Source organism: Ursus arctos, unplaced genomic scaffold, assembly GCF_023065955.2.
Source record: "Ursus arctos isolate Adak ecotype North America unplaced genomic scaffold, UrsArc2.0 scaffold_16, whole genome shotgun sequence".
NCBI classification, from domain to species: Eukaryota; Metazoa; Chordata; class Mammalia; order Carnivora; family Ursidae; genus Ursus; species Ursus arctos.
Genome location: NW_026622830.1, coordinates 50,772,603 through 50,799,902, shown reverse-complemented (window position 1 = coordinate 50,799,902; position 27,300 = coordinate 50,772,603). Strand labels below are relative to the sequence as shown.

Here is a 27,300-nt window from a genome sequence, read left to right as displayed (position 1 = left end):
AAGAAAAACGGATGTGAAGCATGAAGTTTGAAAAGTGTTTAACCGTGTTTGTTTTCTCTTGTGGTTCAAAAGGGTACTTAACGGGTCATCTTAAACAAAATGTACTAAAAGATATTAAACTCCTTTGGGGCTTTTCTGGATGACTCAGGATCCTCAGTACGAACACCTGTCATTTTCAGCGTGTGGTGGCCCCGCTTCTGCTATTTTCCTCAATATCAGGCTGTGTGGCGGGCAGCCTCTGAACGCCCTTCCACCACCCTTTCTAATTTGCTACTCCTTGTTTTTGTTGTTGTTGTTGTTTTAAAATGAAGCCTTGTGTGTTTTTATGGAAAAGTTGTAAGTAGTATAGGCAACTTCCAAATACCCTTCACCTAGATTGACCAGTTGTTAACATTTTGTGACATTTGCCTGCATGGCCCCCTCCCCCCACCTCTGGATATAGAAGTACACGTGGCACATTTATTTTCACACACTGGAAGAGAGTAAGTTGCACACTTCACTCCCTTTACTCTTAGGTACTTCAATAAGTATTTACCAAGAACAAGGACTTTTGGGGCGCCTGGGTGGCTCAGCCATTAAGCGTCTGCCTTCGGCTCAGGTGATGATCCCAGGGTCTAGGGATCGAGCCCTGCATCGGGCTGTCTGCTCTGCTGGGAGCCTGCTTCTCTCCTCACACTCCCCCTGCTTGTGTTCTCTCTCTCGCTGTCTCTCTCTGTCAAATAAATAAATAAAATCTTAAAAAAAAAAACAAGGACTTTTTACATAGCCCAAAATAATCAGTATAGTTATCAAATTGGCAAATTTAACATGGGCCATTCTGTAGTTTACAGTCCATATTCACAGTTGCTCTGTTAATTACAGTAGTTTCCCCCCCATACAGGACCCAGTCTAGAATTACATGTGGTATTTATTGATGTTTCTATGGTCTTTTTAGTCTGGATATGTTTCTCAGCCTTTCTCGAGAACATCATGGAGACTGTTCTAATTGTTTTGTAGGTCTTTGTTCCGTTTGGGTTCCTGTGATGTTTTCTCATGATTAAACTCAGATTACGCATTTTGGGGGCCAGGCTATCAGAGAAGTGGTGCTGTGCCTTTCTCAGGGCATCGTATCATTTCTCATATCCATTATTCGTCTCAGGATGGCACATGATACCGGCTTGTTCTGTTACTGGTGAGGTTAACATCTAGGAATTTGTGGGGCTGCAGATTCTTGGACCCTACTCCTGACCTGCTAAGTCAGAAACTTAGGGCTTGAGTCTATGTTTTTAACAAGCCCAAAAAATGATTTTGATGTATTCTAAAATTTGAGAATTACTGATCTCAGGTGATCAAGTTAGGGCGGCATCTGCCTAGTGTCTGCTCTCTAAAATTAGCATTTATCCTTTGTAATGAATGAGGAAATCTGTAGGGAAATATTTGAGGCTCTGTGACCTTTTGAGCTTTTAAACTGATCGTTTGGCGCCCCCACGGATGATTCTTGCTTGAACTAGTTATTGCTAGGTAGTCGTGCAGTGGGGACGCTGTTCTTCTCACCTGTCAGCTGGCATTCTCCCTTAAGGAGAGTTTCCCCTCCTTTGTTGACTCACTCAGTTGTTCACCCAGTAGTACTTCACGGATTCTTGTTTGATTCAGGGGCTTATAGTCCTTAACTCTCATTCATTTTGATGCTGGAATGCCCCCTGATTTGGTTTTCCAAATCATCTCCTGTGTTGTTTTGACACGTCCCCATTCTTTTCTGAGCACGACCTTCCCTTTTGGCACAGTAAGATACTCTCAGCATTTCCTGTAGTTTCTCTGCCCCTGTGGTGCAATCAGCTATTTCTCCAAGATTCCCTGGTTCCTTTTGGTGGGAGATGGAATTTAGAGGCCGGGATCTGAGTGGGAGGTGTGCTCCTTTGCTGCCAGGTATTACTGCTTCCCAGGGCTTCCTGTGTGTGTGCACGTGCTTGTGCAGCTCTGCTCCAGATGCAAACATCTTGTTGTGTTCGTAGGAGCCGACCAGTCTCCGATCAGTTTCATTGGCTTCCAGTTGATGCATTTTTCTTCCCTTCTCTTCTCTTTCTTTCGCAGTCTCACATGCACCTTTCTACTTCGGTGGTTATTCAAAGGTTGGAGTAGAATGTATTCTCAGATTTGGGGGTTTATCTTGGGGTTCCCCTGCTTCCAGCATACCTCCTTTACATATCAGTTGGTCCTCCAGCCCCCATTTCTTTCTTCTGAGACCTCATGCCAGTAAGACTTTTGCTTTCTGCCACTAGAGCTCGCCCTGGGTTGGGAAGCACGTTTAGTCAGAGGAGCAGCAAACTGGCAGATGTCCTGGGGTAACTCCATTGTTCAGGGGATAGCCTTCACCTCTGGTGTGTGCCTCTGGGCTTCCTGGGTTGTCCTGCCTATGCGCATTTCACTGTCTGCCAGGGATTTGGGCAGTGTATTTATATTCAGCCTTGGAGCTCAGCATTTTGCAGCCCTCTTGTTTCCAAAATTTCCCGCTTAAATTTATAGCCAGTGTGCTGCGCATTAAGGTGGTACGGTAGGGCTGCAGTCCTGCCCTCCCAGAGTTGGGTCTCACAGTATTGCCAGGCAGGAAAGTGACAAACACTCCCTGGTTTGTACCAGATGCAGGGACAGTTCTGACAGTAACTTCTCAAGTGCTTGCCTGCCTTTGGTCATTTTCCAGTTCCTTCAGATGGTTGGTTTTAGTGATTTTGTCTGATTTTTATAATGATCTATGGAAGAAATTGCTCCATTGTCTTCATGTAACCATTTCGGAAGGCTCACTCTCCCTTTTGTCTTATTATTCTTTTCTTCTGAAATCTAGCTTCATCTTTATTTTTGTACCCAACGTTTCATTATGGTAATTTTCAAACAAATGGCAAAGTTGTAAAAATTTATGGTTAACATCCATAGACTCCTCCACCCCCTGGATTTTACCTATCATGTGTTATTATTCTTGCTTTCTCACGTAAATAACCAATTATCCATTTCTCCATATAGTAATCCATTTTATTTTTTAGGCTGTATTTCAAAGTGCAGATATCAGTATACCTCACCCTATGTGTTTCAGCGTGCGTATTGTTTACTAGATAGAGTTCATTGTTTGTTTAGCGTATTTTTCCTTCAGTGTAAAATTTCTATACCAGCTGCACATAACTCAAGTATACATTCACTGAACTGTGGCAAATGCATCCACCTTTGCAACCCAAACACTTATTGAGACATAGACCATTATCATTTCCCCCAAAGGTTCCTTCATGTCCTTAGTATTCACAGTCCCTGCTGCAGCCCCTGCTGCCATTCTCACCCTGACCCCTGACAACTGCTGCGTTCGCCCCCTCAGTTCAGTTCTGCCTGCCCAGGGGTTTCCTGTCCACAGAATCATACTGTGTACATGGTGTATGAGACTTCGCCCGCCCTTCTCCAAAATGGGGGCAGGTCGGCGCCGGGGACGCTGGGCGCGCTCCCGGCGGAAGCATGGAGGGGGCGGGGCCGGTGGGAGCCCGGCGCTGATTGACAGGCGCGGCCGACCTGATCCCAGGCGCGGGTCCGTAGAGTCGGGCGCCGAGGCCTGGGGCTGGGATGTGAGGGGCTGCGGGCTCCCGGCAGCAGCTGCTCCTGCGAGTCGCGGCAACTGCAGCGCGGGCGGGCGGGCGAGGTCCGCGGACGCCGTCGGCGGCTGGCCCTGTCGGCCGCGGGATGAGGAAGCGGAGGGAGCCCGTCGCCTTGGAGCATGAGCGCTGCGCGGCCTCGGGCTCGTCCTCCTCCGGCTCAGCCGCCGCGGCGCTGGACGCCGACTGCCGCCTGAAGAAGAACCTGCGGTGGCGGGCAAGGGGCCGGCAGAGCCGCACTGCGCCGCGGACGCGGGCATGAAGCGGGCGCTGGGCAGGGGAGGCAGGGCGCAGGGGCGGGGCCCCCTACCTGGCCCGGAGGCAGCCCTTAAGCCCCCCGCCCGCTCCTCCGTAAGTTTCTTGCCTGCAGGAGCGCCCCACGTCTACCCTGCATTCTCTAGTGCCCTCTTCCAGTTCTCCTCCATCCTTTTTCCTCGCCTGGCCCGCTGGTGCCGCCCGTGGGCATCCTTTCCCCAGATAGCTGCCTGCGGGAGGGCCCCCGACTGTCCCCTTTCCTCCCCTGGTGTCCTTTTCTGGCCCTCCGCGGCGCCCAGCCCCGTGCCCTTACCCTTCCCAGGTGAGCCAGTGGTACCCCGTCCTCGACCGGCTGGACCAGCGTCTTTCCCAGGGGCTGGGAGCAGGGGGCAATCACGAACCCACGTTGGAGAGTAGAGGAGGGCGTGGGGGGCGTCCCTTGTGAGGCTCCTGGACGCCTCTCTCGTAAGAGGTGGGACATGGAAAGGCAGGCTCCAGAGCCAGAGAGCGTTCGGATTCTTGGCCTCCGATCTGCATAGAACTCAAAACTGAGCGCCCCTCTTGCTCGGCTGGCGTGTGCCGAAGCTTACCTTTTCCCGGTTTCTCACTTTGGTAATTTTTTCTCGGGTAACTAGTTGTCAGAAGTGGCATTCTCTGCTGGACCTTTGGGGGAATGTTCAGTGGTGTGATGTGGCCAGGGGTACACGGCATCGTCAGCTGTTGGAGGGAAACCTGTCCTTGCTTGTGCAGATGGCTAATGGTGCTTGAAATTGGATTACACTGAGTTGTCTCCTTAGGAATCTCTGTAGAATCTGTAAGTCTTAGTTTTTTTGCGTTCTCTGAATAGGAGATGAATGCATCCAGGTAAAGCTGATTTCAGAATTAAGATAGTGTATTTCACAGGGACAGATCTCTCCATATGCTAGCTTTGTAATTAATCTGGCTGTTCACAGAACGTATCATTCATGGCAAGTTTGAAGTCTGGGTGTTTCACGGTTTTGAACAGGTTAGTATGTAATGTTCTCAGGTGTTGTTGCAGAGTCGTTTCTTTTGGGGTCAACTGGAATGCCCTTAATTGACACTGGCCACTTCAGTGTCAAATATTTATTAAAATGGTCTCTAAAAATATCAGTATCATTGTCTAAAAGACCATGAAATTGAAAATGAATATTTGGATAAATAGAAATATTTATCCAAATAAATAGAAATATTTATCCAAATAGACACTTCAACATTTCAACCTCATTGCTTAAAAGGTTATGAAATTAAACTATAGTTTTCTCTAAGTCAGTGGTTCGCATTCTTGCCAGAAGGGCAGGGACTGACAGTATTTTTTTTCTATAAAATTATCTAGTAACTGGTCAATATCTTTTGTGAAACTAATTCTAGCTTGAATGTACTTTTGTAAACAGGTTTGGCATTACACCTAGATAAGTTTGGGAAGTCTTCCTTTGAAGAAATGAAATTATTACGCACAATAGTGTTTGGAGAAACAGTGCTGGTCTGGCACCTTCCTCAAAAGATGTACTGTATTTAAAAGATACGCTTATTTTCATTTTTGTATCAGGACAAAGAAAGACATTCAAGAGGTGCTCATATCCTTTGGAGGAACGAAAGGCTGTTAGGAAATAAAAAGAGAAGCAGACGGCAGGAAAGCCAAATTTATGTGTTACTCTGTGGTTTCCTTCCCTATTTCTTGGAATGTTGTCCTGGTCATTCTTCTCCTTTGTTTTCTTCTTCACCAAGGTCTCTGCCCAACTGTCAAGTCCTCAGAGAGGCCCTCCCAGACCAGCCCATCCAAAATAGACTTCTTGCCACTCCCAACACCCTTATTCTGTTTGCTTTTTTCATCACACGTATCTCTCTTGACCTTGCAATTGTCCGTGTACTTAATTGGCTTTATTGGTTCTCTCCTCCCCTACAATAATGGAACCCCATGAGAGCAGGGGCCTTGTTTCTTGCACTTTTGTGTCTCTAGTGTATGGCCATAGTAGGTGGCGGAAAATACTTATTGAATTAGTATCTCTAGAATAAATTCCTAAGAAGTGAAATTGCTGGGCCACGGAGTGTGTGTTTATAATTTTGAAAGGTGAGGCCAAGGAGTCCTCCAAAGTACTGATGGATACTTTTCCCCAGCAGGTCAGCAGTTACTTCCTTTCCCCCCAATACTGAATATCACCAAATATTTGGATCTTTTTTCTATTTGATTGATGAAAATGACATCTGATTTGTAGCTTTAATTTGCATTTCTAATTGTTAGGTGGCAATTTTTGTGTGTTTTTATAAGCCTGTTGTGTACCTTTGAGTCTCTCAGTACCTGCCTTTGTTTGGGTCCTATTGTGCACATTTTCAAATACACAAAAGTAGGGAAGAGAATATAATGAACCTGGATGTATCCATCACGTCTTTTTAAACAGTTTGCCATGTGTTGCCAATCTTGAATCATTTGTCCCTCTTCCCTCCATTTCTTTGTAGGGTGGGGGACTAGAATGTTTTAAAACAAATGATTTTATTCGTAACTACTTCAGAGTATAACTTGGGAACTGGAACAAATCGAGACTTTTGAAATATATATAACCTCGCTGCTATATTTATCAAAACTTTTTTATATTTATCAAAATTAACAATTTATTGCCTATTACTAATTTAATCTAATATCCAATCTAAATACACATTTCTCCAGTTGTCTCAGAAATGTCTTTAAAAGGTTTGTGTAAAAATCCTGTACATTTCTTAAATTTATTTCTAGTTGATCTTTTTTGGTGTTGAAAATAGGACCCTTTCTTATATTACATATTTTTATTATTGTACTTTACTAATTTTTATTTTATTTTATTTATTTATTAGAGAGGAGACAAGTAGGGGGAGTGGTAGGCAGAGGGGGAGGAAGAAGCAGGCTTCCTGCTGAGCAGGGAGCCCCATGCAATGTGGGGCTTGATCCTAGGATCCTGGGATCATGACGTAAGCCCAAGGCAGATGCTTAGCCGACTGAGCCACCCAGGTGCCCCTGTACTTACTGATTTTTCAAGCAGTAACTTATGTCATCATATTGTTTTTAGTAGTTTTTGCAGTTGGTTCTCTTGGATTTTGAGGTATAATATCATATCAGTTACAAATAATAAGAATTTCATTCCATGTTTTTTACTTTTTATGTCTCTTGTTTCTCTTTTTTGGTTGCTTTGTATTTCCAGGACAAGATCAAATACTAAGTAAGAATGATAGTGGGTACGTTGTCTTGTTCCTTACTTCACTGAGAATGCTTTTAGTGTTTCTGCCACACTAGTTATTTTACTAAGGGCTGTGTTGTTGCTATTTGTTTTTTAATCAAAAATGGTTGTTGATTTTATTAAATACTGTTTTAGCATCTGTGAAATTATACAGATGTTCTTCCTTGACCTGTTCTTTTGAATAATAGTAACAGATTTTATGTTATTGAATCATCGTCCTATTATTGAATCATCAGTGAAAACTCTGTTAGTGTGTAGCCAGATTCTAGTAATATTTTACTGAGTCATTTTACATTGTGATTTGTGAAACCAGTTTGTAATTTTGTTTTTAATGTAATCTTTATCAAGTTGTTTTAGTGCTTTCCTTAGCTTTATTAAAAGCTTTCTCTGCTTTAGCCAGTTTAAATACTCTTGAAATGATCTGTTTCTTTAACTTTGGTGCAATTCCCCAGTAAAACTACCTAAGCTTGGTGCTTTTGGGGCGCCTGGGTGGCTCAGTAGTTAAGCCTCTGCCTTCGGCTCAGGGCGTGATCCCAGCGTTCTGGGCTCAAGCCCCACATCAGGCTCCTCTTCAAGGAGCCTGCTTCTTCCTCTCCTACTCCCCCTGCTTGTGTTCCCTCTCTCACTGGCTGTCTCTCTATGTCAAATTAATAAATAAAATCTTAAAAAAAAAAAAAAAGCTTGGTGCTTTTTTAGATTTTCTATCTCTTTCTGGTTTAGTTTTGGTGATTTATACATTCATAGAAAATCATCTGTTTCATCCAGCTTTTTCCTCTGTATCTGGGGCTGTTATCCCTGTCCTGTTCCCTGATTTTGTGTGCTTATGTTTTTTTCCTTTCTCCCCCTTTCATTTACTTATTTATTTATCTATCTATCTATTTATTTATTTATTTTAATAAAGAATTTTCTTTCTTTTTTTTTTTATTATGTTAGTCACCATACAGTACATCCCTGGTTTCTGATGTAAAGTTCAGTGATTCACTAGTTGCGTATAACACCCAGTGCACCATGCAATACGTGCCCTCCTTACTACCCATCACCGGTCTATCCCATTCCCCCAACCCCCTCCCCTCTGAGGCCCTCAGTTTGTTTCTCAGAGTCCATAGTCTCTCATGCTTCATTACCCCTTCTGATTACCCCCCTTCTTTATCCCTTTCTTCCCCTACCGATCTTCCTAGTTCTTATGTTCCATAGATGAGAGAAATCATATGATAATTGTCTTTTTCTGCTTGACTTATTTCACTTAGCATTATCTCCTCCAGTGCCGTCCATGTTGCAGCAAATGTTGAGAATTCGTTCTTTCTGATAGCTGAGTAATATTCCATTGTATATATGGACCACAGCTTCTTAATCCAGTCAACTGTTGAAGGGCATCTCGGCTCCTTCCACGATTCAGCTATTGTGGACAATGCTGCTATGAACATTGGGGTGCATATGGCCCTTCTCTTCACTACGTCTGTATCTTTGGAGTAAATACCCAGTAGTGCAATGGCTGGGTCATAGGGTAGCTCAATTTTTAACTTTTTAAGGGACCTCCACACTGTTTTCCAGAGTGGCTATACCCACTTGCATTCCCACCAACAATGTAGGAGGGATCCCCTTTCTCCACATCCTCTCCAACACTTGTTGTTTCTTGCCTTGTCAATTTTTGCCATTCTAACTGGTGTAAGGTGGTATCTCAGTGTGGTTTTGATTTGAATTTCCCTGATGGCTAATGATTTTGAACATTTTTTTATGTGTCTGTTAGCCATTTGTATGTCTTCATTGGAAAATGTCTGTTCATATCTTCTGCCTATTTTATGATTTGTTTATTTGATTCTCGCATATTGAGTTTGAGAAGTTTTTGTAGATATTGGATACCAGTCTTTGATCTCTAGCATCATTTGCAAATATATTGTCCTGTTCCGTGGGCTGCCTCTTAGTTTTTTTGACTGTTTCCTTGGCTGTGCAGAAGTTTTTATCTTGATAAAGTCCCACAAGTTCATTTTTTCTTTTGTTTCTCTTGCATTTGGAGATGTGTCATGAAAAAGATTGCTTTGGCCGATGTCCTAGAGGTTGCTGCCTATGTTCTCCTCTAGGATTTTGGTGGATTCCTGTCTCACATCAAGGTCTTTCATCCATTTGGAGTTTATTTTTGTGTGTGGTGTGAGAGAGTGATCAAGTTTCATTCTTTTGCATGTAGATGTCCAATTTTCCCAGCACCATTTATTGAAGAGACTGTCTTTTTCCCACCGGATGTTTTTTCCTGCTTTATCAAAGATTAGTTGCCCAAAGAGCCAAGGGTCCATTTCTGGGTTCTCTATTCTGTTCCATTGGTCTATGTGTCTGTTTTTGTGACGGTACCATGCTGTCTTTGTGATCACAGCTTTGTAGTACAGCTCGAAATCCAGCATTGTGATGCCCCCAGCTTTGTTTTTCCTTTTCAACGGTTCCTTGGTGATTCGAGGCCTTTTCTGCTTGATACAAATTTAAGGACTATTTGTTTCAGTTCTTTGAAAAATGTCCTCGGTATTTTGATCGGGATAGCATTGAAAGTGTAGATTGCTCTGGGTAGCATGGACATTTTAACTATGTTAATTCTTCCGATCCATGAGCATGGAATATTTTTCCATCTTTTTATGTCTTCTTCAATGTCTTTCAAGAGTGATTTATAGTTTCTAGAATATAGATCCTTTATGTCTCTGGTTAAGTTAATTCCAAGGTAACGTATGGTTTTTGGTGCTATTGTAAATGGGATGGATTCCCTCATTTCACTTTCTTCAGTCTCATTGTTCATGTATAGAAATGCAACTGATTTCTGAGCATTGATTTTGTATCCCACCACATTACTGAATTGCTCTATAACTTCTAGAAGTTTGGGGGTGGATTCTTTTGGGTTTTCCATATAGAGTATCATGTCATCTGCGAAGAGAGACAGTTTGACTTCTTCTTTGCCAATTTGGATACCTTTCATCCCTTTTTGTTGTCTGATTGCTGTTGCAAGGACTTCTAGTACTATGTTGAATAATAGTGGCGAGAGTGGGCATCCTTGTCGTGTTCCTGATCTTATGGGAAAGGCTTCCAGCTTTTCCCCATTGAGAATGATATTTGCTGTAGGCTTTTCATAGATGGTTTTATGAGATTGAGGAATGTACCCTCTATCCCTACACTCTGAAGGGTTTTAATCAGGAAAGGATGCTGTATTTTGTCAAATGCTTTTTCTGCATCAATTGAAAGGATCATATGCTTCCTGAGTCTTTTCTTGTTGATTTGATGTATCATGTTGATTGATTTGCGAATGTTGAACCACGCTTGCACCCCAGGTATGAATCCCACTTGGTCATGATGGATAATCCTTTTAATGTACTGTTGGATTCTATTAGCCAGGATCTTGTTGAGGATTTTGGCGTCCATATTCATTAGGGAAATCGGTCTGTCATTCTCCGTTTTGAGGGGGTCTTTGCCTGGTTTGGGGATCAAGGTAATATTGGCCTCATAGAATGAGTTTGGTAGCTTTTCTTCTGTTTCTATTTTTTTGAAATAGCTTTAGGAGAATAGGTATTCTTTCTTCTTTGAATGTTTGGTAGAATTCCCCAGGAAAACCGTCCGGGCCTGGAGTTTTGTTATTTGGAAGGTTGTTTATCACTGACTCAATCTCTTCATAATTAATTGGCCTGTTTAAAAAATCAATTTCTTCCTGTTTCAATCTTGGTAGTTAATAGGTTTCCAGGAAGGCCTCCATCTCTTCCAGATTGCTTAATTTATTGGCATAAAGCTGTTGATAAAAGTTTCTAATAATCCTTCCAATTTCATTGTTGTTGGTTGTGACCTCTCCTTTTTCATTCATAATTTTATTCATTTGGGTCCTTTCTCTATTCTTTTGGATAAGTCTTGCCAGTGGTCTGTCAATTTTATTGATTCTCTCAAAGAACCAGCTTCTAGTTCTGTTGATCTGCTCTACTGTACTCCTGGTTTCTAATTCATTGATTTCTGCTCTAATCTTGGTCAGCTGCTTCCTCGTGCATGGATTAGGCCTGTCCCTCTGTTGCTGTTCCAGTTTCTTGAGGTGAGAATATAAAAACTGCATTTTAGATTTTTCTATTCTTCTGAGTGAGGCTTGGATGGCTATGTATTTCCCCCTTAGGACTGCCTTTGCAGTGTCCCATAGGTTTTGGACCGTTGTGTTTTCATTCTCGTTGGTCTCCATAAATTGTTTAAATTGATTTTTGATTTCCTGGTTTATCGAATCATTCTTGAGCAGGATGGTTCTTAGTCTCCAAGTGTTTGAGTTTCTTCCAAATTTTTCTTTGCGGTTGAGTTCCAATTTCAAAACGTTGTGGTCTGAGAATATGCAGGGAATAATTTCAGTCTTTTGGTATCGGTTGAGACCTGTTTTGTGTCCCAGAACATGGTCTGTTCTTGAGAATGTTCCATGGGCATTAGAATAGAATGAGTATTCTTTGGTTCTGGGGTGTAGTGTTCTATATATATCTATGATGTCCAAATCGTTGAGTATGGCATTCAAAGCTCTTGTTTCTTTCCTGATTTCTTGCTTAGGTGATCTGTCTATTGCTGATAGTGGAGTGTTGAGGTCTCCTACTATTAGTGTATTTTTATCTATATGTCTCTTTATTGTGGTTAAGAGTTGGCTTGTGTATCTTGCTGCTCCCCTGTTGGGGGCATATATATTTATAATTGTCATATCCACTTGTTGCATACATCCTTTAAGAATAATATAGTGCCCTTCTGTGTCTCTAACTATAGTCTTTAGTTTAAAATTCTATCTGTCTGATATGAGAATTGGCTACCCCAGCTTTCTTTTGAGGTCCATTGGCATGAAAGATGGTATTCCATCCCTTTACTTTCAGTCTGAATGTATCTTTAGGTTCAAAATGAGTCTCTTTTAGACAGCAAATGGATGGGTCATGTCTTTTTATCCAATCTGCAACCCTGTGGCGTCTTATGGGAGCATTTAGGCCATTTACATTGAGCCTGATTATTGAGAGATATGATTTTAGTGATGCCATGTTGCCAGTAAAGTCTTTGTTTCTATCGGTTGTGACTTTCTGTTCTGTATCACTCTTGGGGCCTTTTTACCTTTATAGAACCCCCCTTAGGATCTCGTGTAGGGCTAGTTTCACGGTTACGAAATTGGTCAATGACTGGCGATTCTGGAAGGTCTTTATTTCTCCATCAATTCTGAATGACAGCCTTGCTGGATAAAGGATCCTTGGCTGCATGTTTTTCTCTGAAAGAGCTTTAAAAATGCCCCCCCAACCCTTTCTCTCATTCCAGGTCTGTGTAGACAGGTCTGACGTAATTCTGATACCTTTGCCTTGGTATGTGAGAAATTTCTTTGCCCTGGCCGCTTTGAATACTGTATCCTTGGATCTAATATTTGCGAAATGCACTATGATGTGACGTGGTTTAGGTTTGTCATGGTTGAGCTTGGGATGGGTTCTCTCTGCCTCTTGGACACAAATGTTTGTTTTCCTTACTAGATTAGGGAAGTTTTCAGCTACAATTTTTGCTTTTCTCCACCCCCTCGGGGATGCCGATGATTCTGACATTGGAACGTTTCGAGTAAGTAATCTCCCGTAACTTACATTCCTGAGCGTGGATTTTTTTGAGTCCAGATTCTGTTTTCACTTTTTCTTCTACTAACCCATCCTCCAATTCGCTGATAACGTTCTTCTGCCTCATTCACCCTGGTCGTCAGAGCCCCTAGTTTTGACTGCATTTAGCTCATAGAAGTTTTAATTTCTGTCAGATTCGCTCTCATTTCCACCCTTAGAGATTCTATATTCTCATTAACATTTTTGTTAATACTTTCTTCAAGTCTACACATCATCTTGACCATTGTTCCTCTGAATTCCAGTTCTGATAATTTGGTTATATCCATATCCATTAGTTCTGTGGCAGAGGCCACAGACTCATTGTCTTTTCTTTGGTGGGGGGGGATTTCTCCTTCTCGTCATTCTGATGAGGAGAGGTTGCGGGGTTGGTCAGACCCCAAATTACTGACCGGGACCCAGGCCGTTTGCCCTTGTTTTATAGGGATCTTAGGGACGTGGGCTTCTTGATTTTTCAGCCTGCCTTCTGGGGGAGGGGCCAGCTGCGCTGATACTCAGGCAACCCTGTTTGGGTAGAGTCTCCGTGTCCCCTGTGAGGGGGGATGGGGATGGGCACACTGTGAGCTGGTATTTCCAGGCTTTTGTTCTCTGGAGGCTTTCCCTGGCAGTTTGCTGTGCCTCTTCTGAGAGTCAGAGCAGCAGTGGCCGAATCTCAGCCTCTGTCTCAGAACAGAGGGATCGTGGACCGTTCTTCACTGATGTTCTTGCCACTTTAACTCTGTTTCTGTTGGTGCTGCTCAACCCTACAGCGTCCAGGGATGTGCGCCCCACACCCAGCGTCCCAGCCCTCACTTCCAGGGCCGGGGCATCTCTGTCCTTTGTGTTTCTAACACCGCCAGCCACCAGTGCCCCCCCCCCCCCGCCCCCCGCGCTCCCGGAGCTCCCGGTCTCAGTCTGGTTCCAGTGAGCACACCAGAGTTCAGTTTCAGTCTGGTGGCGCGCGTTCCCGGCTCAGGGTCTCAGTCTGCTCTCTCGCGGGTGCTGGTCCGCGAGTCCGCCCGCTCCCCTGTGCAGGTGGCTACCGCTTCCTGGCGCCCAAACGCGGCAGCTCCCTCCCCCTTGCGTTTATCTGTGCATGGTTTCACGGCTCCCCACTTCGTACCTCAATACTCAGCCCTGGAGATGTTCATTTGTAGAGATCCAGATGTATCTTCCTGGGTCTCAGGCTGATTCCGTGGATGTTCAGGCTGGTCTGGTACCTATCCAACTCGACTCAGGGGACCGGCTGAAAAATGGGTTCCCTACTCCTCCGCCATCTTAATTCCTCCTCTAATTATAGTTTTTAATATTATTGAACAGTGCTGTGATATCTGTACATAGAAGGTGCTGTGATGGGTACCTATGTGCATATTTAAATTTTCCTCCTATTTCTCTAGGTTGGTTCCTATATGGGAAATTATAAGGCTAAAGAATATAGACTTATTTAAGTCCAAGTTGCTTATTGAACTGTCTGAATTTATGCTCTGACCAGTGATGTTTCAATGTGCTCATTACACTGTTCATTTAAAAACCACTTTGCTGACTTAGGAGAAAAACGGCATCCCAATTTTGTTCAATTTGTAGTTCTTTGCTTGGTAGTGAGATTGATAGTTTTTTTTGTATTTCTTCTGTGAATTATTTTATTTATACCTTTAGTTCACTTTTATATTGGAATTTGTGTGATTTTCTAATCAATAGTATGAGATCCATAGACACTAGAAATAGAAACATTTGGTCTATTGGATTAATTGCAGGTATTTCTCTTTCCTATCATTAGACTTTAAACTTATTTCCTGGGCTTTTATGAAACTTGCCCACGTGTATTTCTGGTTTGTAAAAATGACTCCAATGTTTGCATTTGATTCCTTACCAGCTCCAGAACTTATTCTGATAGAAATGGCCTACTTTTACAAGGAAATTACATTAACAACTATTTCACTAAGTACGTTAGGTAAAGAACACTAGAATTTTTCTTTTTTAAACTGATAACTAATGTTGTACTTTGTCCAAAACTGGAAACAGAAGGGCCCACACATGCTCTTTGTTTCCTCAGAACTGTAGATTCATGTTTTGGAAAACGACTGACCAAAAAGCCTTCGGAAAGCTTAAGTGTTCCTTCAAAACTATCGTGGGATCGTGGAAAGGCTTGTTTGTCCCTTGGGGTAAGTAGAGACCACCTAATGCTCTAGTCTGGGAGTTTTCTGTGGGTGTGGGAAAACTCAAGCACGGAAGCTTTCCACGTGTCCTGGCTTAGTGAAAATTCTGGAAGGTTGGGGACTAGAGGAAGCCCCTTTTTATCAGGCGATAGTCTAATACAGGAATGTTTGCCCTCTTGAATGAAGCGATGATCTATTTGTGCAGAAGAGGAAGCATCAGGCACGGTGGTCTCATGGTTGCTACTCAGCTGTGGTGGGTTTTAGGTGTTCAGCATGAACGTAAAATTTAAAATGTTCCTCACACAAAAAGATTCCCCAGCTCACCAAATTGAAAGTAGTTCATTGATATCAGTAAATTAATGGTGACATTTAAGTAGTTCATGAGGAGCTGGCCTTCCTCCATCATTTTGTTCTAATACTGTAGTGGCTTTTGTGGGATGTTTTTGTTTCCTCTGTGGACATTCCCTGTAGTTGTCATGATGGCTCAGCCTGCAAAACAAAGCAAAAAACACAAAACACAAAACAAAAACAGAGAGAGAAAGCAGAATGCAACTGAGTGCCAGGGAGACCTGGATGCATGTCAGCCTTGATCCCTGAAGCCAACTCCACAGCTGGACGTCCTGGTTGCATGACATAAAAAATTCCCTTTTCTTTCTTCCACTAGCTTGATTTGGCTTCTTCAGAGTTACATTGGAAAAAGTCTTCTCTGATGCTGTTCTGCTGTTGTACTCCAAATATACTTCTGGCGAGTTTCAATCTTCCTTACAATTCAATACCAGTTTTATCTCATTGTTTTACCTTGGGGTTGTTGAAAGTGGGATTTTTAAAAATAACATATTGAACAATACATCTGAAACTAATGATGGACTCTAAGTTGGTTAATTGTTTTAAAAAAAATAAGATAAAATAACTTTTTGTTTTCCATACAACAAAATGCACAATTCTTATATCCAGGTCAAGGATCTGTGACACATGTGTGCACCTGTGTAACAACTGCTCAGAACAATGCAGAATCTTTCCGTTTCACCTGGGAGAGGTCTCACACTTTTCGAGACAGTCTTCACGCCCTGCATGCAGAACCAAGCTGTGATTTCTGTAACTAGAAATCGGTTTTCCCTGTTCTAGAACTTTGTATAAATGGAATCGTAGAATATGTATTCTTTTGTGTCTGGCTGCTTTCACTCAACAGAAGGTTTCTGAGGTTCACCCATGTCCTTGCATGAACCAGAAGTTCTTTCCTCTTTATTGCTGAGTAGTGCTCCGTGGTATCAATGGGCAATTTATCCATCCTTTTTACTGTTGCAATCTGCGTTCTTTCAGAGATCAGATGTTTTTTTCATATTCACGGCACACAAAACTCAGGGGCCCAGCGTGACTCCCATAATATCACAGACAGGAAGACCCACATGTCAAGATCTGGTTTCTCAAATAGATGCTCATCAGAGAGCGTGGACACGATAAATATACCACAGAAGAGCACGACAAACCATAAAGAGGACAGTCTTGTCTGCCTGAAACAGGCAGATGGAGTTCGTCCAACACACATCTGCTAGTGTCCGTTATACTCCAGCCACTCTTGACAGCAGTAAATAAAACGACACCCTGGCCACCGCGGAACTCACGCTACCAGAGGTGCTTTTGTTATGGAGAGCTGTCTGCACATACTTGCACTTGAACAAGATCATTCTGGTGTGCAGGAGGGCCAGGCACTCCTTTAGTTTGGGGGACCTGGGAAGGCCCCCCAAGGTGGTGATGCTAAAGAGGAGGTGGGACAGCAGAAGGCAGCTGTGTGCAGAGCAAGGACTGCCTTTCTCCCAAGATGACAGCAAGGGTAAAACCATGAGGTGGGAACATTCTAGGGAAAGAAAACCAGTATGGACTAAGTGGGGCAGATGAGGGAGAGAGTGCAGCGAAAAGCCTCTGAGGGGTTAGGGTATGACAAACATGCAGGACTCTACAGGCATCTATGGCTTTACTGCCCAGAAGCTCCTCATGAGCAGAAGGAAGCATCCCCGGAGATGCAGCCTACCTGGTGGGCCGTGGACCCTTTCTTGTCTCCAGCGCCCTCTCTCCCCCGCTCCCCTGGCCTCTTCTTCACAGGCCCATTTGGGATGAACCCAAGATGCTGGCAGTGCCTTTGTGTTAACACCCCCACAGAGCACTCTCCAGACCTGGCTCGGCTCTCTCTCCACCTCTGCTCTGTCTACTCCCGGTGACCTCAGGCTGAGTGCTTCAGGGAAACTGCCCTTTACCTGCACTCAAGAGTCTGACTTGGAAAAATGATGCAATTTCGGTCCTGTGCAGGTTGGCGCTTGCAAGGCCCCAAAAGAGGGTAAGTCCACCCTAAACCGTGTTACCTTGACACCTCCCCACTGGCCCATCTCCTATCTGTTGCCCCATGCTGGGATTTCACCCAGGATGCCTTCACTGCTATGAATCACACTTGGTCATGTTAAGAGACTGGTGATTTTGCTAGAGAAAAAGTACCATTGGAACCTAGGTTCTTAAAGCATTTTATTTACAGCGTCTGTTCCAGTGGCTTCTCACTTAGCTTTTCTTGTCTCTTTGCTCTAAAGTAGAAAAGTCTGGATCAGGGGTGCCTGGGTGGCGCAGTTGTTAAGCGTTTGCCTTCAGCTCAGGGCGTGATCCTGTCGTTTCAAGATCGAGCCCCACATCAGGCTCCTCCACTAGGAGCCTGCTTCTTCCTCTCCCACTCCCCTGCTTGTGTTCCCTCTCTCGCTGGCTGTCTCTCTGTCTAATAAATAAATAAATAAATCTTTAAAAAAAAAAAGAAAAAAGTCTGTATCATTTCTAATTCCAAGCCACACAAGGACAACTGATAATTTTGTCTTTTTCTTTGGGCGCAAAAGGACATATCTTACCTCCTTTTTCTAACTTACTTGATCTTCAGATGGTCCCTGCGTCTGCGTCAGAGGCAGAGCCTTTAAATATATAAAATCCTTGCCCCATAAGTCATTTGCAACTGTTAGCTAACACTTCAGAAGAAGCTTGGTAACTAGGAGAAATGGGATTCTTGCATGCACTGCCCATAATCTACAGAAGGACCTTGATTAAGGACTTCTATTTCCCCCGAGAAAAGCAATCATTAACGTCTCTGGCTTCACAAAATGATCTGAGTTAAAAACCTTGGCTCTACCATTCCATAGCTGTGTGACCATTTGCAAGTTACCTGCCCACTCTGAGCCTCAGAATGGCAAAGGAATCAAAAAGGTAAAGTGAAGAACCAGACCGGTTGGGGTCAAAAACCAGTCTAATACTTAGTAGCTGTGCAACTTTAGGCAAGTTACTTACCTCAGCCCCCTCATCTGTACAATAGGGATACTAGTAATCTCTACCTCCTAACAATACTGTGTGGATTAAACGAGATAATGAAAGCACACACACATACACACACATACACACACACACTTAGTGCTTCATACATATTATGTGCTTAATGAATCTGAGCTATTTGTATTTTTAAAGTATTATTTCTTTTGGGTGAGTAAGATAAACTATTGACGGCCTGATATCTGCTAGTATAGACATGCCTTCAGATCTCATTAATATTTTAAAAATACTTTGAAATCTCTGAACTGAGGGGACACTCAGAAAGGGGAAGATTTCATTCTTCAGGGTATCACCTCTAAACAGCAGCAGGCGTTGCCTTGATTAGGTAATCAGTGTCCGCCAAACAGCTGAATCATAGCCCCGATTCCTCCTAACGGAAACTCACATGGTCATTGTGCTCACTTTCTATTTTTGAAATATACCTTCATGGATGGAATTTTTGGTGAGGAAGTGAGGAAAAGCCAGGGTTATTTAATTTGGAAACCTTGTGTGCGATCACATCAATTTGGCAAAAATAAATTTTTTGCTCAGAGTTAACTGATTAGAGGTGGGAGAGGAATAATAGCCACTTTATCTAATTCTGAGCAAGAATAAAGAAGTGAAAAGGAATGAAATAAGCCAAATCAACCTGCTATTATTCTAATCAAGTAAGACAGAGCAAGCCAAATCCTGAGTCACCGTCCTGGCCAACTGTTTTTATTGACTTGAAATCACAAAGGATGAAAGCCTGAAATGACCTAGATCACTTTTCTCACAAAGCTGCTTGGTTTCAGTGCCCAGTGCATGAAGCATATCCTGGAATTCCCCGACAAGTGAGGACTGTTTACTTAAGTTGATATTCTGGAAATGGACCTTTTAAGAAGTTGGGAGACAAAGAAAAAACCTAGAGAAAACTTTTGTCAGCCACAGATTAAATAATTTTGTTTTGCAGACTTTGCACAGGACTGATTCTTTAGTGCATGTTTCTTGGATCCAAGAGTAATGATAGTGTGTTTGAGAGAAAATTTTAACACATCATGACAACAAAGTGAAGACAGAAAATGGTGTTTCTTGGCTGATTCAAAGCCAGAGTAGATTCATATATTTTAAAATATGAACAATGTATTTTGGGCGCACAAAGACATAGCAATGATGAGACAAATGCCCATTGAACAATTGCGTTCCTTCCAAGGAACTTGCTGTCACTATGCCCACCACCAGAGGGGACCACCATTGTGGATTTGGTGTCTTCCACCCAACAAGCCCACTCACATATACATGTCGTAGAGATCCTCTGTGTGCACACATATACACACACATACGTTGGGGTGAGGCACAGACAGGCACGTTACATGGTAAAGAGTAGGGACTGTCTTTCCTCAGCTTTGCAATTTGCCTGCCTCTGGCCCCCAGGCTAAGGTCTCAACTTACAGGTCCCATAGATGGCTGGAGCCATCCTTCCCTCCAACTGCCTGTCTGTCTACCTGTCGCCTACTTAGGAGCCCGAGGGTTTGTCTTGCTTGAATCTCATGAACTTAATTCACTTCCATTTAGCTTTTCATAACAGTTCCTAGTTTGCTGAATTCAACATTGGCAAAGATCAACTGTGCAAACCCTAGGTATTATTCTGCTAAAACCTTAGCTCATTATTTTGACTGTGTTCTCTTATGAGGCTGTGTGCTAGCTTGGGATGAAACAGAGATCTGAGAGCAAGTAGTTGATTTGGTGGCGGGGTGGGGGGAGTATCCCAGGAAACATAGGCAGGGGAGTGGGGAAGTGAGACAGGGCGGGTTAGGTAACCCAATAGGGTGCATTATCAAGCAGGGAACCAGTACAGTCTTCAGAGTTATTCTACTCCAAAGGTGAGGGAACTGGGATCTTTATCCATCAACTGTTGGTCTGTCACGGGTGCTTCTGAAAGCAACAGCTCTCTGGCATGTCCATGGCATGGATGAAATATGCTCCCATGATGAAAAAAAGGCTTTCAGGCAGAGAGTCACAGTGTTTCACAGGAAGTGGCCTTCGGGTGTAGAGGTAAGTGCAGGGGCAGTTGGGTAGAGCACCTAGAACATCTGCTCCGCTCTTGAGTGAAGATTACCAGAGGAAGTCTTATATTTGCCAGTATTTTCCAACCAAGTTCCAACTTCTCTCGTCTCCCAGAGCCAGTTAAATACAAGCTACTGTTTCCTAAGCGTTCACTTTCCAAAGCAAGAATCATACACACCCTACAAATATTGCATTGAATGCCACACTTTTATTGGAAAAATTCCTTTGCATGGGGATATTGGACACATTTCCAGGGGTCAAGGTTTCTAGAAGGTGGGGACTCTCTCATCAGGAACTCATCAAATGTAGCTTTTATAGCTAAAGAAATGTTCACAGGGGAGGACTGCTAAAATCTGAGTTTATCAGTGGGATCACCACGAGTTTGGTCTCTGGAGTTTGGCTATTCAGGTCCAGAAACTCAGTGTTATCATGTCTGCTTGTGGTTTTCAGGCTCTGAGTAGCTAGCCCATACCAAACAACCCAATTCATAACAGACTTTATAAAAAGTCAGGCACAGTCAGAGCATTGGGAATTGGTAGTTCTTAAATGATATGCTGTACCTTCCAACAGTTTTCCCCTTGGTCACCATTAGACTTACGACAGGTGCACTGTCTCCCCACCTCCACCTTGGAAGTCCTAGATAAACACTGGCCATATCCTACTATCTTACTTGCCTTTTAATCAATCATCCAAGTCCCTCTTACTTTGTAGTAGGGAAAGTGTACTATAGCTAAGTCTATTCTACTGTTCTCATCCCAGCAATTCCTTCCTAAAAATACACCTGGGTCTTGTAACAGAGACTTGGAAAAGCCACTAGTACCACCATCAGCACTTTTATTCCCTACCCCTCAGGACAGCCTCCTTCCCCAGACTCCAAAGTCCAGTGGTCTCTATGTGTTTTCAAAAAGGCAGGGGACATTGAAGGGTGGTCACCAAAGGGTAGTCATGAGAATAACCAGGTGGAAATACGAATTCCTTTAAAGTTTGTGGAGAGCAAGATGGAGTCACTCATGTTGAGCAATACCTTATTTCAGGCAGTGATGCCAGCAACCAAGGGCATTGCAGCTAAGACCAGATATTGTCAAGATATTGCCAAAACTGGCAACAGCTAGAACTGACACCCAGCAGAACCAGAGGACATCTGCAAAGGCCCAAGACTCATTAAATCCTAAAAACGGAGGATTTTTGCAGCAAACTATCTAGATGCTGACCCTTTCATATCTGACCACATCACAAAGGCAGCTGCACCCAAATGCTCCGCCCGATGGATCTCCGAACATCACAGATCTTCCACTACCTGAACATAATAAACACGTGCCAAGAGCTGACCCGCGCCAGTCCGAGGCCTTATCTCACAGAACTGACTTCGTGTTTGGTTCGTTAACTTCCAATTCCCCTGTTCTGTCTTGTTTGTTGTGCGACTTGTCTTATGCTTTGCTTTGTGTGACGTGTAAGACGCCAAGTTAACATGTAATGAAATGTCATTAGTTTGGAATCTTGAGCCCGCTTTATCATTATTGTCACCTTGCTTTATGACGGAATGAAGCGGGCATTGGGGAGAGACAGAACTTGCGTGTGCGCCGTCATAGCGTGCTCACAACCACGTTGCAAAAGGACTGAGGATCATGCCTAGCAGCAGTCACTCCTTGTTGAAGAGGCAGGCTTCCTCTGCTTCAGTGACCCAGGGGTTAATAATGCTGCCTCATCAGACCCGAGAGCTCCTTCAAAAGGCTCCCTTTTCCATTGTCAAGGTTGATATTTACAAAATAACTTCCATGGTAGATTAATGGTCATAATTCTTTTTGTGTGTGTGTACTGATTTATTGTCCACAAAGATGGAAGTGAGGGAAAAGGGGGAGACAGGAGGGGACCTACTCTCCCACTGGAACTCTGGGGCCCACTGAGGCTCCATTACTGGGGATTTCAGGGTGCCTAGCCATTGCAAATTCTTTCCCCATCAGAGGTCCCTGAAAGAGCCCCGTACGCCTGCTCCAGACCTGTTCATGCACACTAGTCCTCACACACAGACACACACACACGGAGGCAATAAATATGTTCCATACCAAAAGTGCTCCCAGCCTGACATTTCAGGTGGGGCCCCGAAAGGGAGGTCTTGTAAGTGCTCAGTTTCTTCAGGGATGTGGAGGAAGAACTGGGGAGGGGAAGGGCCAGACTCTGCTATCTCCATTTCCTGGTTTGAGGCAATTGGGGTTTTCCCTGGAAGAGAGGGTGGGGAAACCAGCCATTTTTCTAAAGGCCCTGGGCTGCCCTTATCCAGCCAGAGCCCAGGATAGGGGCTTTCCCCCACCCTGCCTCAAATATTCTTGGACCCTCCAGGGGAGGGAGAAGCAGAGTGCTGTGCTTAAAGCTAATACTGATTTGGTTGGCAGCAGCAAGAGGACTGCCTGGGGCAGGGGAGGGGGCAGGAAGGGGGGCGGTGTCTCACCATCCCGGGGTGATGCTCACAGTAACTGGTTTTTCCCTGGCCAAGAAGGAGGGGGCAAGAGAGGCCAGCCCAGCAAGCGGGAGAAGTGCCTTTTAGCTGCATGGGGAGAAGCCCTTGGTACTCAGAAAAGATGGCCCCAACAGCTGGTCCCCAAAGTCCCCAGTCCCTAGCCTTTGCAGCCAGTGCCCCACCACTGAGCACTGGAAAGGAGGAATGATTCTCAGCAATGGGCTGCCTGGTCACTAGGCAACTCTCCAGCAACCGGGACGGTGGCCTTGGCGACCGCTCTGGTCCACTCTGGTCCCCTCCGTCGCCGGGGCTCGGCCTCAGCATCCTGGAGCCCAGCCCTTCATGACCGCGGTCTCGCCCCACCCGGCTCAGAGGCACATTGATCTGCTTGGAGAGCTCTCGCTCCAGGTCCAGGATGAGGGTGTCGAAGTCTTTGAGGTTCAGGTGCGGGTTGAAGGGCACCTCGAAGTCGTCGTCGAAGTCCACGGCGCCCGCTGGCTCGCCCACCTCCTCGTCCTCACCCTCGCTGTAGCTGCCCGTCACGTGGTCGTAGTCCGGCCTGGACAGAAAGTCCTGCCTGCGCGGCAGGATGTCCAGTCCCCAGACGCTCTAGTCACCCACTTAGCGGTTGTTCGGGGGCTCTCGGGGCCGCCCCGGCCGCGGGGCCGACCCACCACTTCGGGGCAGCGAACGGCAAGTGCAGCGGCGCCTGCCCTTTGGGCCGCAGGCATGGGGCGAGGTCCGGAGGCTCCGGGGGCCTGCGGGGATCTGGCCAGGCCTGCGGCAGGTAGTGCAGGACCTGGATGTGGCGCTTGAAGTCCACTGCGTTGGTGAGGCCCGGGCTCGGGGCCTGGCGGGCGCCTGGCGCGCAGGCAGCAGCACAGGACCGAACCACATGGCCAGATTCTGCGGGGTCGTGCGGTTGTGGGCGTGGAAGGAGGAGACGAGGCGCAGGTGGTCCAGTAGAAGTGTCAGCGTGGCCCTCTCCACATCATGAAATGTCATTAGTTTGGAATCTTGAGCCCACTTTATCATTATATTCACCTTGCTTTATGACTGAATAAAGCGGGCGTTGGGGAGAGACAGAACTTGCGTGTGCGCCGTCATAGCGTGCTCACAACCACGTTGCAAAAGGACTGAGGATCATGCCTAGCAGCAGTCACTCCTTGTTGAAGAGGCAGGCTTCCTCTGCTTCAGTGACCCAGGGGTTAATAATGCTGCCGCCTCAGACCTGAGAGCTCCTTCAAAAGGCTCCCTTTTCCATTGTGAAGGTTGATATTTACAAAATAACTTCCATGGTAGATTGATTAATGGTCATAATTCTTAACCCTTCTCTGTATCTATTCCTTTTGCCCTCCTCCTCTCACTCTTGGCTTAGCCTTGTGAGTTGCTTTGGCCAATAGGATAATGGCAAACATGACAGGCAGGCTTAAAAGTGCTTAAAACGGCTTGTGCGATTGATTTTGCTCACTTCTGCCCTGTGTCATCACCAGTAGAAGGACATGTCCAGGCTAGTCCCTGGTCCCAGGAAAAGGATGAGGAAAATATGGACCAGAGCAGAGTTACCTCAGTTGTCCCAGGAAAGGCCACCCTAGATCAGCGACACCAGATCAGCCAAGATAAGGGATCTCAGCCAAGAGCAGCTAAGCCTGACCCAGATTGGATGAACCCCACAGGCCTGTGAGCTGAATAAATGTTTATTGTCGTAGGCCACTGAAGTTCTGTGGTAGGTTGCCACGCAACACTGTGGTGATATAGATAAATGATATGCCCTCTTCCTGACTCTTCTGGAGCTCCATCTATGCTCCTGCCTGCTCACCAGCTGCAAGGAACTAGTTACAAGTCCAGTACATTTTACAGTGCTTCCTGTAATATGGAATGAATCAAAAGTTAATGTCTCGAGTCAATTTCTGTTGACTTGCGTATCTCAGGCTCCTTGGTGCTTTTCCTATGGATATTCGCTTAATTAATCTGTAAATACCTCCCGATGTCCTTTGTGGAGACAAACTCGGAATTTTCTTTCCTTGTTGCCAGCACCCAAACCCTTGGAGCTTCTTCTTCTGTCTGCCTCGACCTCTGGAAGACCATTCTCCCCCCCTTCTTGTCACCTACATTTCTAATCCTTGGTGAGAAAAACAATCCCTGTCAGGCCAGTCATCTTCGGGGTGGGGGGCAAAAATCTCTTTATCATGTAGACACAAGGCTTGTTTAGAGTCACAGGGATGAGCCACAGAGAGTCACAAGCTCAAAGAATTTTAGAACCGAAGGATGTTAGAGATAAGCCAGTGGATGCAGTGTGTGGCTTTGTCCAGCTGAGGAGATAAGTCTTCAGGATTTGTTAGTTCCAGATCCTTGGGGCCATCAGCACACACCTTCTCTGTTTCAGCTACTTATTGGTATGTGACAAATCATCTCCAAACTTAGTGGTACACTCCAACACCTTTCCGTTTAACCGTTCACAATCCTGTAATTTGGGTAAGGCTTGGCTAAGACAGTTCCTCTCTGCTCTACATGGCTGATAGGTTTGACTAGGGCTCAAGGGTGTCCTTGCAAGATGGCCCCGCTCTCAGGGCTGGGAAGTTGGTGTTAACTATTGGCTTGAAGCTCAGCTGAGGCTGTTAGCCAGGAGCTTCAGTTCCTTTCTAGGTGGTTGCTCCACGTGGCTAGATTAGACATCTCACAGGGTGGCAATCTCCAAATAGTCAAACTTCTTACATGGTGACTGGCTTCTTCCAGTGTGCAAAAATGAAAGCCAGCAGGCGTTTTTAAGGCTTAGAATGGAAACTGGGACCCTGTCACTTCCTCTATGTTCGATTGGTTAAAGAAGATTCCAGAATCAGCTCAGATTCAAGGGGAAACGAAAAATACAGGGGTATAAACACTGGGATTGTGGTTCGTTGAGAACGACCATTGTGAAAGATTAGCCCACTCTCCTTCCAGCTTTTACTAAAAATTGAGCTTCCACTGACCTTTCTAGCCAGCAAATAATGTGGTTAAGGTGAACATTGGCCCAGGAATCAAGACACCTGAACTTCTTACCTAGCTTGACTATTAATTAACTTTAGAGATTTGGAAAAGTGACCTGACTCTGAAGTTTGCCTGGATAAACTCTAAATTAGCCTCTGGTTCTAAAGGCAGTAAAGTCTTGGTAAGTTTTAGTTCCCGGGCAAGCCTTTGCATTCTCCTTCATGAGTCTTTCCCACTCTTTTTGAACTGGTCTATCTTGATCTCCAGCTGCCAGGAGACCAACCAGGTCATTTATTTACTTCTTATGCTCTGCTGATCTAAGTCCTTCTGATTCGTCCTTTTGACCTGCTTCTTGTGAGCTGGATGACCTTGGGCCAGCCACACAACTTCTCTTAGTCTAGATGAAATGGGGATGAGAACCCCAGCTTCACGGGCTGTGCTGAGGATTGAATGGGAGAAGGTGCACAAAATTGCTTTGCAATATGGTACTGGGAGGAGATGGCATTGTCCAGCCCCCCTAATGCCACCAGCACATGTTGGATTCAGGTAAATGTTTCCATCCCCAGGTCTGGGGACAACCAACCACTAACCAACTTTGGTTCTTATTTTTCCTTTTTATAATGAGGGAATACACCTGTCAGTCACATTTTACTCTCAACACGTTCTATGACTCCAGGATTTCCTTGCTGATGACACTCGACAATTAGGTGAAATTATTTCGCCTACAGCTATAGTAGGCAATATCCCACCCAGGGCTGAGGTGGAGCAGGGCAGAATTATACAAAGGTAAAGTAAATGAGGGGCTTCTCTTAATACTTTCTGGAAGTTAAAAATAAAAACAGCTTCATATTTATTTTGTAAGCTGTCATCTTTGGAGAGTTTACCCAACCAGATAGTGAGCACCTCAGGAACAGGGATCTTGTCCTTTTTTTTTTTTTTTAATCTCTATTCAGTGAATAAATGCCCATCAGAAAGAAACTCAGCAAATGCTTTGTAAATAAATGAATGAATGAGAAAAGCCTCAGATTGTGAAAAGGCTCAAAAAAAAAGGGGGCTTATTATTTTGATTGTTAAAATGAATATTTAAGTGACGGAGAAAAATGTCAATTCGCATCTTTTGGATAGATTATTTAAACCAAACCTTTCACACTGCAGGGCGTTACTTTGTTGTTTTGTGACTGTTATAGCGAAATTATTAATTTGATTTATTATAATCTGATTTATAATCATCTGAATTATGACTATAACTTTTGAGAAGACCCATAAAGTATTCATGGCTTTGGTCTTACAGGAATCAGAGGAAGTAAAATATGCCCCGAAACAAACTGCTGAGTCACACATTATGTCCTTTCCCTTAGCCCGCATTCCTAATCCGGTATCATTGACCACCGGGAAAAGAGCAATATTTCACCTGGTATGATGGCGGCATCAGTGAATATGCCCCTCCTTCCCGAGGAGTACTTGTAACAAATGTGTGAAATAAAGGGTTCTGGGATATTACTTCGACCTGTTTTGATGGTGTTCAGATTCGATTATGTAAAACCACGAGAAACCACAGCTGAGTAAACCTCTCCTATTCAACACATTTAGAAATCAAGTGTGCACAATCTTAGCAAGCAGAATTGCCTTGTTTGTATTTTCTCGGTGTAGAGGAGAAAAGAAAAAAAT

At 44.4% G+C, this 27,300-nt stretch overlaps 1 long non-coding RNA gene and 1 pseudogene across 3 annotated transcripts in view; one reads left to right on the top strand and one right to left on the bottom strand.

The window, feature by feature from the left end:
• LOC123000543 (uncharacterized) overlaps positions 1-16,373 on the top strand; it is a 29,434-nt gene extending 13,061 nt beyond the window's left edge. For all 3 annotated transcript variants that reach the window (XR_008959483.1, XR_008959482.1, XR_007188566.2), the window contains 2 exons: positions 14,732-14,840; positions 15,499-16,373. This is a non-coding gene — a long non-coding RNA (uncharacterized LOC123000543). The remainder of the gene's footprint in view (positions 1-14,731; positions 14,841-15,498) is intronic.
• A 6,299-nt stretch (positions 16,374-22,672) lies between these two features.
• On the bottom strand, positions 22,673-23,670 carry LOC130543915 (rho GTPase-activating protein SYDE1-like; annotated as a pseudogene).
• Positions 23,671-27,300: the final 3,630 nt, after the last annotated feature.